Genomic DNA, 15,418 nt, shown 5'->3' on the forward strand with positions numbered 1-15,418 from the left:
CAGGAGCTCTACTGCTGTCGAATCCCAGGCCTCCTGATGGTCTGGAAAACCCTTCCCTGCTTACCAGGTGATGACTTTTATATTAAAAAACCCACAAAACTATCATGCTCAGTATTTGAGTTTGGGAGCCCAGGGCCTGGCTTTCACTGCCCGTGTAGAAACAAGATCCTCAGGTTCTGGCCAGAATTCCCGAGTCGACCCTGCACTCCCATAGTCTCCATCCTGCTGAACACACTCTACTCCGTCCTCACCTAACAAGGCCTCCTTTTTCAGAACGGCACCACAGGGCTGGATCCCCTCGAGCCCAGTGCTGAGATAACAGGCTGGGGTGCCCACTCCCGGCCAGCCGTGCTCCCGGCTCCCCACTGTCTCGTCATGCGCAGCCACGGAGCAGCCTCCTCTCTTCTCCTTAGATCTCCAGGCTGCATGGCTTCAGGACCCCGTGGAAGGTGCTTCCTGGCCAACAAAGCTTCCTGACGCTTTAGTTTTCCTTCCCTGAGTCCCTAATAGTACTTTCCCGCTGGCCTGTCCCGCTGGGCAGAAGTGAGTTCAGGTCTATTTTTGCCCCCTTTGGTGGGGGTAGGGACAGATGTCCCACATGCCACATTCCCTGGTATGATTTTAGGGCCTTCCGGGTCCACGAGAAACTCTCACAGAAATGCAAATCGATGGCATCTAAGGATGCAGAAGTCTGCTGCTCCCGGGCTAGCGGATGTCCTACTACTCCCTCCACCCCCCGTCACTCCCTACCCAGCCTGTGTATCTAGAAGGTTTTGGGGGTAGGTGATGGGGGGCACATGCACATCAGTACTGAGGGCCGCTCTGCTCCAGGAAACCATCACCCCCCACCCCCATCACCTCCCCGTGTGGTCCTCTGATTCGGGATTTTGAGCCAATTGAGGGACGCGGTAATGAAAAGAAAAGAGAAAGATTCCAACAGGCAGAGGCCACTGGACAGCAAAACTGCAGAGAGATCGACAGGGAGGAGGCGCGATTTACTTTAATCCTGTTTCCAAGTAAATTGCAGCTGCAAGAATGACATCAGCCAGTTCCAGACACGTAAAGAAGAGTCATTTCATAGCAGGTGGACAAGCAGGGCCGGTGGAGGAGGCTCTGACGATATGAGACCTCACGCCACGAGGGCCCCCTGCTTGTTTGGTTCGGCTTCCTACCCTAAGAGGAACCACAGTTCCTACAAGGCAGCAGAACAAATATAACCGTGACTTATGCTTCCCAGTTTGCAGAGCCGATTTCACGTACTTTCGACGGGAATATGGCATTTCTGACAAGCACAATTCTTCTTGACGCTGTTGTGTTTGGAGGGCAAATGTCCCATATGCCATATTCCCTGATTTGTTCCTAGGGCCTTCCAGATATGTGAGAAATCTCATAGAAATGCAGATTGATGGCATCTAAGGATGCAAAAGTCTGAGCTACTACGTCTGCCTTCTGTAAATAACCTTCCCCCGAGCCCCACCGCGGAAGTCACGGGGAGAAGGGGACATGCCGGCGAAATTCACAGAGCAGGCACAGCTCAGTCTTGTCACCTTCCCTGGATTCCACAGGGTAGCCCTGGCCACTCTTGCTGGGCTGAGGTCACTGAGGGCCGGGTTTCCTGGCCAGGTTTCCACTGAAGGGGGGAGCTGGTGGTGCTGCTGCAAACTGGGGGCTCACGGGAGATGGTCCTTGTTTTCAGATGGCAGCAAGAGTGGGGGAGAGTAGTGCCCAGGTGGGTGCCCTCCCTAGGAGCTCTATCTGAATTTAAGTGGTATCGGAAAGAATTGGGTAAGAACTGGAAGTTCAAAAGCCTGGCAGCACTCCCGTTCTGAAGCTCAGAGATGGGATTATGTATGTGCATTTATTGTCAAGCGATAAACCATATCTAAATGTTGCATGCATTATTTTGAATATATCTGATGCTGTCAAAAACTGTCTGTGGTACTGATGTCTCAGATCAGATTTCTAGGGTCAGTCTGGTCCTGGAAAGCGCTGCTATCAGATCATTTTAGCAGGGAAATCAAAGGCCTCTTTGGCTCCAAGGTGGCCCTCACTGGCCCTCGAGGCCAGGCAGTGCCGCCCGGGACACAGGTGGCTGGGGGAAAGGGAACTCACCTGAGGTCAGGCCGGAGGTGCTAGGCTGCGGCTTGGGCCGAGGGAGGCACAGGGCCAGCCGATATGGCAGCAGCTCCAGGACTTGGTTTATAAGTAAAAACAAGCAGTGGGGGAAGAACAGCTGGTGTTGAGTCTGGTGCTAGGATTAGTCTGCAACGCTAATCACAAGAAGTGGAAAAAATTAGGAGGTCCTGCCTGCCAAGGAGGTTTTCAAACACATGCGTGAGCTGCAGTTGCGGCGGGATTAGACGATCCCAGCGCCAGCGAGGCAGGCGCCCACGGCTGCCGGCCAGGCCTGTTCCTGGGCGCCACACCCAGGCAGAAGCTAGGGCTGCGGCTCAGGGGCTGGGGTGCAGGCCAGGCCAGCCCCCGAAGTTCCTCTGTGATGTCCCAGAGAGAAGCTGGGAGCAACAGGCAGGGGAAGAGAGGCTGTCCTGATTCCAGAATGCAGCACAATGGAACTTTACACTTGTCACCGGGTCAAGAGATTATGTGCACCCCACAGGCTGAAGTGAGGTGATGGTCAGGGCATCCCCCAAACCCTGGGGAAAACCCAGACATAAGAAGCCAAGCCTCCAACCCCCTCTGCAGTGACAGCACCGGGTGCCCTGGGCAAGCCTGTTATGGGGTTGGCGGGGAGCACCTTCCCACCACTTAGAACAGCAGCCTCTCCCATTTGGGTGTCGTTTCATTTAAATATGGAATTTTCTTCAAACAGAGGAGCTAGGCAGTACCAAAGCCTTAGGCACGCAGGCTAGGGGGTGAGTGGGGAAGAGAGATTAGTTCAACGAGACGAAACGAGGTCTTCAAAGCTGCTATGAACTTAACTGAGTCTCCCCCAAACTCAGGCTGAAGCCTTAACCCTCCCCCCAGCCTTCCGTCCCCCTAATATGACTGTATTTGGAGATAGAACCATGCAAGTAATTAAGGTTAACTCAGGTTGTAAGGGTGGGGCCCTGATCCAGTAGGATTTGTGTCGACACAGAAGAGACACGAGAACACTCTCTCTCACTGCCCCTCTTGTTCGCTCTCTCTCTGCCATGTGAGGATGTAGCAAGAAGGCGACCGTCTGCATGCCCTGCATGCCAGGAAGAAGGCCGTTCCCAGAAACTGACTATGCTGCCGCCCCGATCCTAGAATTCAACCTCCAGAACTGTGAGAAACTACATTTCTGCTTAAGCCCCAAGCTGCTGGGGCAGACACCAACTTCACACAAAGTCAGGCCTGTGTGAGATGCAGGACAGAGACCCTGACAGCAACAGGGTGTGGAAAGGCGAGTGGACCATGAGTAGTGGGCAGAGGAGCAAAGGGCAGAAGAGAAAAGTGGGGGACAGGTCACCCGAATCCACTGAGGATGATGTGGGAGCTGGAGGAGTCTTTGGGGTCCACAGATTCGGAGCCAGGCTAAGGGGGTCCTCAAGTCATTGCCTCTCGTGAGGCTGAAACCAGCCCTCTCTTCCCCAGGGCTTGCAGAAGGCCCCTCTAGTCCTGCATCTTGCAAGCTGGCCCCGTGGATGTACATTCCTGATGGGAGCCTGGACTATCCTCCCGCTTTGGACCCGTGAGCTGAAGACGCCAGGCCTGCAGCCTGCCTGGTCCCAGGGAGCTTTGCGCTGAGGTCAGAGGAAAGCATTTCTGGTTCAGATGTTCCCCAATGTCGTTTCTCGCCCCTCCCAGCTCCCCCAAACCCTCATTTTGATGTTGCTATTTGCTTCTACAAAATGTGGAGCTTTTCAAAAGACATTCAATTTCCTTTGTTGCTATTCAGTTGCCATAGTCAATTAAAATCTATCAATGCCCCTGAATAAATTTGTGCTAGGTGAAGAAAGAGCCGCAGCACAATCTCTCGACATGATCTCTATTACCTTATGTTACTTTAATAGCTGGAGTAATAGTTTGTTATTAATGGAATTAAGCAATTTAGTTCAAGCTTCCCAGAGGTCTTATAAGACAACTATTATAATTTGTATTCTCAGATTTTCCATTGAGTAGATGCCATGTGTTTTACATTACTTGCTAATGTTTCGAGAGATAGCAGTGGTATATTTAATATCTGGCTTTGTTTAATGATTCTAAGCCTCTTTCAATGTAGGTAAGTGCTTCTGGAATTTTGAGCAGTTTAAAAGTCTACATTGTACAAATAATTATCTCAAATATTATTCAGTCCAATTTCAATTTGTACTTTCACTTTGCCATCCATCCATCCTAAAGATGTGCTCCAAATGTGTTTTTCACTCTTCTCACTGAAAACAGCCTCCTGTGCCCCAGGGGAAGACGAGAAAACAACACACACATTTCAAGTGGCTACACAGACACACATGTGTGCAAACACACACGTCACTCATATCAACTGAGCCTATTTCACGAGGGTCTTGTTTAATCAAAGATTTAAAAAACTTTTCTGATGGTGGCAAAACCTCTTTTTAGAAGAAACAAATGTATTCACTGCATCATGAAACAGCTTGAGAAAACAAGCTCTACAATGTACACCATCCCTGTATTTAAATAGTTTCATTTCTATTCATGAGTTCCCTGATTAGATACATGGAAAATATCATCAGTAAAATATGAATAATTCTGACAAATTAATAGCCGATTTTTTCTTAAAGAATGAAAGTATGTGTAAGCCCCTCATCCTCATTAGATAAAGCTGCTGTTCGGGGTGCATGAAAATCGTGGTCCATCGGGCCCCGGCACAAATCCCTCTTAAACGGCAGGCTGTGAATGAACGGGCCCGCGAGGCACCCTCGGGGAGCTGTGCTCAGCCGCCTGCCAGTGGGGAAGGGCAGCGCTGCTGGTGAGAGCAGGCTGGAGCGAACACAACTGGCAGCTGGCGGGCGTGTGGGCTCCTCTGCGCCTGTAAGGTAGCCCAGGCAGAGAGGACGCGGCCATGAGGGTGTAGAGCAGGAAAGACCTCAGAGACCATCACGTCCAAGTGCCCACAGCACCTTAGACTATGGGAATTGTCACAGGGGCGTGGAGATCAAGTGATTCCCCAAGAAGACACAAGCGACTCCGAGAGAGGCAGGACTTGGACTCTGGCTTCCTCTGCAGGCTGCGTGGAAAGTACCTGGCGCCTGCGTCGTGCCAGAGTCCAAGATGGGCAGTCAGCCCTCGGGCGAATGAGACACGGCCCCAGACTCCAAAGAGCTTAGAGCCACGCGAGGGAGGTGAGGGGACAGGAGCAGGACGTGGCGTGGAGATGGGAAGGCCCGAGGCGGGAGCGGTGCCTTTGAGTGAGAAAGCCTGGCCTGTAGCTCAGCTCCATGGTTCTCATGCCTGCTGACCTTGAGCATCCAGTGACTTTGAGCACCTGCTGACCTTGACTGCCCATGTGACCTTGAGCATGCTACCTAATATATATATATATATATTTTTAAAGATTTTATTTATTTATACAAGAACCGGGGTACAGGCCAGATGTGCAGGAGGGTGAGAGGACTCACCAGAGACAGAGCGGGGAGCAGAACAGATAGACTGAAATACACTGCTGAGGGGAGCAGCAGGTGAGACAGGAGAGGTCTGCCGTGCCATGTGGGATTCTCGCCGGCCGGCCGGGATTGAACCGGCTGCGGACAGCTTCCCAGTGCAGCGTTCAACCGCCTGCGTCACCAGGGAGGCCCGCTACCTAATATTTTTGAACCTCAGTTGACTCACCTGTAGACAAAGCAGTAACAATCTCTACTTGGGGGGATGGCTGCCTGGCACTCACAGGGGTCATTCTAGTAAGGTGTTCATTGGTTCCACTCAGGAGAAAGGGAGGGATGGTGTAGCAAGGTGCGGGGTAGCTTGCGGGTGAGCTCCGTCTCTCCTGCTCATGTTCTCCTCTTGGGACATCACTGCCCTTTTCCTTTCCTTCCCATCAGCTGCCCTTGCGATGCCACCTCCTGACTCAGGAGCCCCAGAGTAATCACTCTTGTCTCACATCTGTATTGCCACTTGGCTAAGGTGCTGGGCCCTGCATGGAACTTTCTTAGCTTAGTTTCCAGAGGAGAGAAATCCTGCTGGACTAGCTAATTTTTTTTTAAAGATTTATTTATTTATTTATTTATTTATTTATACAAACACTGGGTACAGTCAGAAGCTCGAGAGGGTGGGAGAATTCACCAGAGCCAGAGTGGGGAGCAGAGCAGGCAGAAGGACCTAAGTACACTGCTGAGGGGAGCAGCGGGCGCGCCATGTGGGACCCTCCTCTGGTGGCCGGGGAGTAGCCGGGGATCAAACCGGTGCTGCAGAGGCTGCGGGCGCCTTCGCAACCCAGCGCTCAACCGCTGCGCCACCGGGGAAGCCCTGGACTAGCTAATTTTTTAAAGCAAGGAGCAATCAGTCCTCTGCTGTGGGCAGCTGATGGAAGGACACCTTGAAGTTAGGTACCTACCTCTAGGCAATGAGCTGAGGCTGGGGTGGGGGAGGGTCACCTTGGCCCTCAGGAGTAGGGGCACTGGTGGGGTGCAGATGTTCCTGGACAGTGTGGTAGGAAAGGCAGGCAGCCCCACACGTCTGATACAGAAGGCCCTGGAAGGTGCATTTCTGTCCCTGCAGTGCGTGTGTGGACAACATGGCACGGGAGCACAGAAGAGGCACCCTGCCTTGGGAGGAGGCCAGGCTGGCAAGTCCAGGCAGCGCGATGGAATGGCATCCAGGGGAGGAAATGGTATAGAAAAGCTAAAAAGTGGGAGTGTGGGCACGGGGGTGCCTGCTGTGCAGGAGATGCAGGTTCAAGAGACAGCTGTCTGGGCATCACCCTAAAGGGACCGGGAACTGGTGATGTGACTTGCACCTTAGAGAGACCCTCTGGATGCTTGTGCAGGACAAGCTGGCGGAGGGTGAAGAGTAATGAGGCACGGAGGCCGGAGGGGCATTCAGGGTAGGACTGGGGAGCATGTGCTAAACCAAGTGGAGTGGTGGGCATGGAAGGAAGGGTGGGTGGGAGAGAGGTTAGGAGACAGAGCTGGAAGTCTAGGCTGTGGGGCTGGGGCATGGCGCATTTCCAACCAGGCGGCTGGTAGGGGGTGTGCGCATTCCTGGTGGGGAGTTTAGGAAGAAGAGGAATGATGACGAGGGGTATGAGGTCTGTGGCACCCAAGGGATTCCTGGGAGGGGCAGGGGGACTGCCGGGCAGATCCTAGGAGAGATCCTGACGCTGCCAGTTTATAGTGAGGGACAGCAGATCAATAATACCTAGAGGGCTGGAAGACAGTGATAAGGGTTTCAAACCACCTGGCAAGGGATGAAAGAGGCAGTTACCTGAGAGCAAAGGGATTAGGAGCGGAGTTGAGCACCGGCCTGGTGGGACATGGCACCATGGGAGCTATCAGGAAGTGATGAGATTGGCACCTCGGTACCCTTAATCACTGGCCCTTCTTAAGAAAAGCCCCAGGCCACTTAGAGCCCTGCTACCACTTTTCTAGAGGCCGCTGCCTCACCTCTGCCTCTTCCCGAGCAGGAGAAACTTGTGCATCACCGGGTCCACAGGCCCTGCTCTGAAGGTCCCGATGCCCGAGTCTCAGCTGCGCGAACAGCCGCACTGAGGCTGTGGCTGCCTCCTGCACCAGCCCCCTGCAGAAGGGCTTGCAGCAAGCAAGAAAAGGGCAGCAGCTCTTAAGGGGTGAGGGAGGGGATTTTTGGACTCTCAGGGGGTCTTCTGTTCCATAAGGTGAAAAAAGGTGAACGGTATAAGAAGAGGTGAAAGCTGCTGGTCTCCCCAGGGGCTCGAGCACCCACAGTCTCACATCATAAAGGGCAGTAATTTCCATACTTGGGTCTAACACGAAGCAGGGGCAGGGCTTCCTAGACTGGCCCAGCCAGTAACTGGCCTGGTTCCCTACTCTGCACTCCTGTGGTCTCCCATGTCCCCCGGCTGACTTGGGGGCTATAGACTGGGAGCCCATCTACTTAACCAACCCTGGGGGGGATGGGGGGTGGCGCCCAGCCAGCATTAATATTGAGCCTGTGCTGCTCTGTTTACTTTTACAAGCCCCAACTTCCCATAAATCCACGTCAGAATCAATCATCTTTTATGGAAGATATTAATGGCAATTCCATTATTTAAATCCAATCAATGCAATTTTTTGTTGTTCCTTTGTATTGAAGCCAAGTAGTATAGACGGGACTTTTGACCAAACCATGGGAAAAAAAGTCAAATGACCCAGCTCACATCTCAGCATTACCTTTAGATAAGCGCTTAGGAAAAAGGGATTCTGTTTCTCGCCACTTATCCTACAGGGGAGGAAGGTTTTAATTCCACCGGCCTAGGAAAAATAAAAATTCTTCTCTTGCCTTCATTGCACCCTGCCTGAGTGCTGTCAGGGACACTCAGTGTCACAGCTTTTAAAATCAGAACTTAGCTGCGATCTGCTGCTTTCCATCAGATTAAGCACTTTTTTTTTTCTTAAACTGTGAAGCCAACTCTTCCAGCAACTAGCTTCAATGGTTTACAATATAGATAATGTTTAGCAGAAACAAGTGGGGTTATTTGTTCCTAGAAGTAAAAAAAAAATCACAAACGTAAGACAGAAACCTAGCTGTCCAGGAGATCAAAAGGCCTACAGAAGCCCCCGCGAGTACACTGCGCGCACATACACCGGTGTCCATGTGCGCCTGCTGGCATGCAAGGATGTGGAATTCGTGGTTCACCATCAGCTGAGCCAGGCCGGAAAAACCCACTTATGCACTGGAGTAAAGAGGAGTATAATTTGGAGAACTAGTTTTTCAAACCCAAGCGTAGGACCTGGTGTGGACCAAAATCCTCCTGTTGGCACATAGACGATTTTGTGTGGACCAAAATCCTCCTGTTGGCTCCCCTGCTCCATGGGCAGACCCCATCCTTGCACCTTTTGCTGTGGGGTGCTGATGTGGTCACAGCCCCATCTGGCCCTGTTCACCTCCATCCTCAGGGCCACCCCAGTGTGGGGCCCACAGGAGAGGCTCCAGCCTACCAAGACCCGGGGATGGGCCCAGGGCTCAGCATTCTGGTGGAAGCTACTCTCTGGAGCCAAGGGAGGGACTCAAGGGCAGGCTCTGGGATGCTTCTGTGCTGCAGGAGGTATCAAGGCCTTTGCAGTCCCTCTGCTTAATATTAAGGAGGCAGCTGGGGACTAGCTGTTCTCTTCTTCCACTCGAAACGAAACAAGGGAAAATGGGTTTAAATTGCAGCAAGGAGATTTAGGTCAGATAAAAGAAAAGCCTGCAGGAGCCACAGGAATGGGGCCTTGGGAACTGATGGAATTTCCTTCCCCAGAGATCAGGAGCAGGCTTTGGTGTCAGGACGGACAGCCCTCCTCAGGGTGTCCTGTCCTCCTCAGGGACACAGCACCCCGCAGCTCTGCGCTGAGATGAAAGCCCTGTGAACACCCTAACAGAGCAGCCCCCTGGGGCCAGCCCCCGGAAATGCTGTACTCCTTGCCTCGGACAAAGCCCATCTGGCCAACTCCCTTGATTGTCTGGTGAAGCATGCCTGCCCCTCCTTCCCCCATCATAGTTTCCTTTTCTGTCAATCTGTCCACCAGCGGCCATGGAAGTCGGGTCCTAGGGCCTAGTGGGGCCAGCCGGGGAGTGGGAGCGGCCAGTGGAGGTCTCAGGATAGAGGTGCCAGAGCCAGAAAAAGTCCTGTTCCTCCTGGAACAGGAGGCCAACAGCGGGGTGTGCCCCCATCTTTAAGCAGTAAGCAAGAAATAGTCTCATAGTGGGAGCCCCAGGTGATTCCAACGGGAGGCCCAGGTGGAAGCACTGCCCACCTGCAGGCTCTGTGGGCCCCACCTGGAGCTCTGGCTGCACTTTCTACAGGTGGCTTCCTGGAGCAGCACCCCTGCTCCCCTTCCAGCTCCCACATCTGTTCTCTCGCCTGCCTTTGATTTACTCTGTGCTATACGTGTGTCCTTTTAAGTCACCTTCAGTCCTCGCTGGAGCTTGGTGAGGGGAACCAGAAGAACAGAAAGCCTCCTGCTTGTCTCTGACTGGGCCCTGCCCCGCCCCGGCAGGTCTCCAGGACAGAGGGCTGTGGACCCCTCCCGCCCTCAGGCTCAGGGCCAGTGCGCTGGGTTCTGAGAACCCCAAGGTGGGAATGGCACCCACTTCCACCTCCCAGGCCCATCAATGAGGCTGGTCAGTCCTCAGCATTTGTGTGCTGAGTTGGGACTGGGGCGAGGCTGGGACTGACAGGGGTGGCCCCCAGAGGGTCAGTCTACCCAGGTCAGTCTGCTGCCCCCTTTGCCAGCCCCGCTGAACAATATGCTGGGATCACCGGCCCAGAGGTGAGGTGGCTGGGGTGTGGTCTTTCCCCATTTCTGCAAGTAAAGGAGTTCAGAGACAGCACGTACACACACACACACAGACACACACACACAGACACACACACAGACACACACACCCCCCACCAGTTCCACTTAGCCTGGGGAGCGGGTGGGGGCCTCACAACAGTTCACTCCAGCCGAAGAACCTCCTTTGGCACCTGGGCTAGAAATAGCTTATCTTCAAATCTCAGAGTTTATTTTTGAGGCTAAGTATAATTTTCCAAGTGGCCGTCTCCTTCCATACTTTGCTCCTGCCCCAGTGAAGGGGCTGCTGGGAACAGCTGTGAGCATGTGCCCTACAGGAGGGTACCTGGCTTGGGGTGGGGGCGGGCGGGGGCGGTGGGGCTGACACCCAGCTGTGCTCTGCACTGCGACTGCGCAGAGGTACGCCTCATTCTAATTTGCACAAAATGTCAACTAGGCCTTCGGGATTGAGGCCCCGTCCATGTGCATGTGTCAGCAACCATGAGGACACTAAGATGGGCCCTGCCCCTTCTTGACAATCTGGTGTATCCCCAGAGCACTCAAAAGAAGCTTTAAGCTTTTGTCTCCTATTTATTGTCCTCTCTCTCTCTCCTCAACATGACAGGAGAATTGGAGCCATGGGAAGGATGTTTCAATGCTTATTTCTCCATTCACTGATTCATTCCCCTATTCCTTCCTTCCGTCAAGCACATATTGGCGCCCCATTGTGTATTGTTCCAGCGTCAGGGTCCACAGAAGTGAGACAACAGCCCTGTCCTCAAGCAGCTGGAGCACAGTGTGGAGACCAGCGCATTCTCATGTGGTAAATTCAGCAACAGGAACTTATATAAAGCTTTATGTCAGAGCCACTGATTCATTCAAATATTTTTCTTGAGCACCTGCTACATGCCAGGCACAGGGAATGCAGTAGCAACCACAGGAGACAAAATTCCCGACCCAGAGCTCACACGAGAGGGAATGAGGACCAAGAGACAAATGTAATAATTTGGTCAAAAGCACAGACTTCAAAGAAGAGGTGACTTCAAGCTGGAATTTGCAGTGTATGTGTGTGTGTGTGTGTGTGTGTGTGAGTGTGTGTGTGTGTGTGTGTGTAACACTCCAGGGCATGGGAACGGCTTGGGAAAAGCCTGAAGATATCAAGACAGCAGAGAGCAAAACACAAGTGCTGTGGGGACCTAGATGGCTTGTGAGGCTGGGCAGGTCTTGCTGTGATGGGCGCTGACTGACGGGAAGCTCCTGGAATTACCCTCTCAGACAGACGTGGGCGGCTTGAAGAGTCTCTTACAGACAAGCTCCCGTGTACGCCCTGACCCCCAGACAGAGACTCCGGCAGCCTCGTGCCATGTGCAGCCAGCGCCCCAGCCCCACTTTGTCTGAACCCCCAGCTAAGGTCATGCAATGGACTGTCCCTCTCCTCACGACCTCATGCTTTTCGTTTTCCAAGTGTCCTCACATAATCCCTCTACTGGGTCACCAGGGGGCCCATAAGAGGTAGACAGCAGGGAAGATTGCTGCCGCTATATGATACTAAGGAGCAAACGGAGGCCCAGAGAGGCCGTGCGTCCTGCCTGAGGCCACATAGCCAACGGGAACCAGAGTCCTCACCTCCTGCTTCCTAATCCAAAGCCCCCTCCCGCCTCCATGTCCCTGCCTTTCCTCTAGTGAAGGCCAAAGGCTCTGGCGAGTGTCACTCTTGTGCCTCTCTGTCTTCTACAAACGTCAGATGAACACCTACTACGTGTCAAGTCCAGCACTGAGACACCCAGCTCTAGGCCTCCATGGAGTCCTGACCCCACCTGGGAAGGAAACGGAAGGTGTGTGAGTTGCCCTTCCTCCCGCCCAGCATGGCTCAAGAGGCCTCAAGGGTCAGGCCAGGCGGTCCCACCCGCTCAGACTCGTGCAGGAACAGGGAATGGACAGGCTCCCGGGCGGCCTGGAGAGCTCTCCACTCACTCCGCGAGTCCTCGTGTCCAGCCACTCAGAGGCTCATTAATTACAGCTGTCGATACATATTTTACTCTTACTTGTAAGTGAGCTGGCTGCTGAAAGAATGGGGGAGATTTAAACCTCATTCACAGAGCTGGAGCCGCCTGGCTAAGACAGACGCAGCCTAGCAACCCTCTCGGGCCCTTCTTTTGATTTGTAGCAACTCATTTAGATAAAAGCCTCTGGTTCGTAAGGCAGCACCAACAACAAAAATCATTAAAAGCATATTTTACAAAGTAACCTAGTAACAGCGCAGGAGTGACAATTAACCTGGCCCCCCTTCTTCAGGTACACAGGCAGGTGCTGGAAGCCGGCATGACAGCCAGGCACAGAGAGGGTGGGCCCGGGTCCCTTCTCAGCTCAGCGCTTGCAGATGTGTGCGTGGCAGTCCCCGCAGCCAGCGCGAGCCTCGCCCTCCCATCAGCGCAGAGAGGAGGCATCCTACCTCTCCATCCCAGAATAAACAGTGCGATTATTTATTTAGCACCAGTTCGAGACTTTCTAAAATGCATTCAAAGTGCTCTGGCATCTTGCTAGGCACACACCGAGAGGCAGCTACTGACTTTGTGAATTGGGAAAAGTGAATCTGATCCCGTACCAGCTAGGCAAACTCACCTCCTGGGACCTCCACCCGAACACACATACATGCACATGCAGGTTGTACACACACATGTACTGCACATGCATCACACACATGCACACATGCAGGTTTCTGCTCCACGCAGACTGATCTGCTTCCCCTAATCTACCCTGTATGTTTGCATCCCACCCCCTCCGGATACCCAACCTGCTAAGCCTCAGTCCCCTCCTGGAAGAACCTCTCCTATCCCTACCCATCCGCTGACCATGTGCTTCCAGGCCACCAACCCATAGGAATTTTCTCTCCTCTGATTTCTGGACATTGTTGCACACACCCCCTACACCTGTCGGCTCTTCTTGGGTCACATGTGGTGCTGTCCCTGTTCAGAGTGCTGGGGTCTTGTGCCCCAACCACTGTGAGTTTGCTGGGCTCGGGAGAGCAGTGCTGCAGAGATGAATACATTAAAACCCCAAAAAGGAGCTGATGCCAGGAAATCAGGCACACGGTGCCCAGCTGTGCTCCCAGCCCTGTGCTCCCAGCCCTATGCTTCTCTTTTCTCACTGAGCCCTCCCACAGGAGGTCTGCCTGCTTTCTGCTCTGCCTTGCGAGATAGCTGGGGCCCCCCAAACAAGGGGCTGTCTCAGTCATTGGGGCCCTCCCCAAGTCCGGCAGGAAGAAGGCTCTCGAACGTTTTTGGGGTGAGTGACTGGTGTGGGTGCATCAATCAGAAGCACCTCGTTTAACCCAAACCACCTGTGTGCTCAGGGGCCAGCCAGACCTGTCAGGGCAGCGCATGGTGAGGGCACAGAGCCCACCCTTCAGACCTCTGCTCCCAGGGACACAGAGCACCCCAGACCAGGCCTCTCCTTTCTGCCTGTCCTAAGCACAGCCCACGGTCCATGAGGGCAATAGGACTCTCCAGCTGGCTGGACACACTCAGACCATGTTCAGAAAGGTGTTCCCTATTCAAAGGGCACTCACAGCATGCGTTCACCCGCGCGTTCAGAAACAAGCAGCGCGGGGAGTGTTGGAAAGCACAGACAGAGCCAGGCGGCCGGGTCCAAATCCCAGCCCAGTCCCTATTGGAAGTTACAGTAACATGTGATTTCTAGCACGTTATCGGACCTCCCCATGCCTCAGTTTCTTCATCTGCAAAATAGTGATTATAATAACACCCACCTCATATGGCGGTTCTAAAGCCTAGCTGAGTTAACTGTAACACAGCTGTTAGAATAGTGGAGGCGATGTCGTCCTATACTTAGCTTCATTATTATTATCCTTAGGGACCAGAACCCCAGTTGGTCACACACTTAATCCCCACTGCCTTCGGGACCACACGTACCTTTCAAGGCAGGTGTAGATTTGCACCCACCTCCTGCCCTCCGCTAGGCGCGTCCTCCACAGCGCTGGCCGCTGGGTACATCCCGTCAGGGGAGGCTTCTGTTCCCACGGGCCAGCCACCCTGCCTGCCCGGGGTCCCAGACGGCCGCCAGGCTACATCCTGATGTTCTATGGCCGAGGATCTGTGGGCCCTTATTACTCACTTCTGCTGGGGACTCTCCCAGTACCTGCCCCATGTCATTTGCTGTGCACCCCTTCACCCCTGAAGGGGGCCTGGACTCCTGCTCCACTCACAACCACCCAGCAACCTAAACCTGGTCAGCGGACAGTGGCCATCAGAGACGCTGGGTGCGTCCCGTTGGGGCTGTCACCGGCTGGTTCTGGGAGCAGAGAATGTCCTGGAGGGGATCTGCCTCTTCATCTGGATCACGAGGGGCCTGGATTTACAGCTGACCCCCAAGGCCCACCCCGCTCTGTTGCTAGGAGTGATGTGCCCCAAGGGGTCTTCTGGGACGCTACCAGTTAGCACAGTGGCTTCAGAAGGCATGTCAGCATGTCCTTGGGGCATCTGTCATTAACAATGATGAAGTCATTATCTGGTAAATAATTCATGACCCAAGAGATGGGCTAAGCCGCCAATAAACAATAATCCATTTAGAACAAGGCTGGGCGCAGGCGAGGTGCAGAACAACCTTCTTGAGCAGGGCCCTCCTCGCCCCGTGTCAGGCTTGGTCTCTGGAATGACAAGGATGGATCTGATGTGGACCCAGTGCCAGGGCTTTGCTAAGTGACTTGCTCCTCCACGCAACCCTGTGGAAGTGGGCGCTGCGCTGTTCCCATTCCTGCGGCCTGCGCTGCAGTTCAGAGAGATTAAACAACCCGCCCAAGGTATGACCAAAGATCAGAAAGTTTAGGGTCTGGGGTTCAGGTGGGAGTGACCTGAGAATTGTCACTCCTTCTCCCTCCTGCCATGATCTTTAACTCAGCCCCACTCTGTTTCCACGTGCCCTAGGCTCAAGTGCCACAGAGACGTTTGAGGCTTGGCCATTTTGGGTGTGAGCACAATCAGCTAGCCTGCATGCCAGCTACCCACCTTCATTCCAGGCCTGGCTCTGCCCTTTGA

At 53.6% G+C, this 15,418-nt stretch overlaps 1 protein-coding gene across 4 annotated transcripts in view; it reads right to left on the reverse strand.

The window, feature by feature from the left end:
* KLHL29 (kelch like family member 29) overlaps positions 1-15,418 on the reverse strand; it is a 255,870-nt gene that overhangs the window by 168,730 nt on the left and 71,722 nt on the right. The window lies entirely within an intron of this gene.

Source organism: Talpa occidentalis, unplaced genomic scaffold (assembly GCF_014898055.3).
Source record: "Talpa occidentalis isolate TD23 unplaced genomic scaffold, MPIMG_talOcc4v2.1 talOcc4.5, whole genome shotgun sequence".
Taxonomy (NCBI): Eukaryota; Metazoa; Chordata; class Mammalia; order Eulipotyphla; family Talpidae; genus Talpa; species Talpa occidentalis.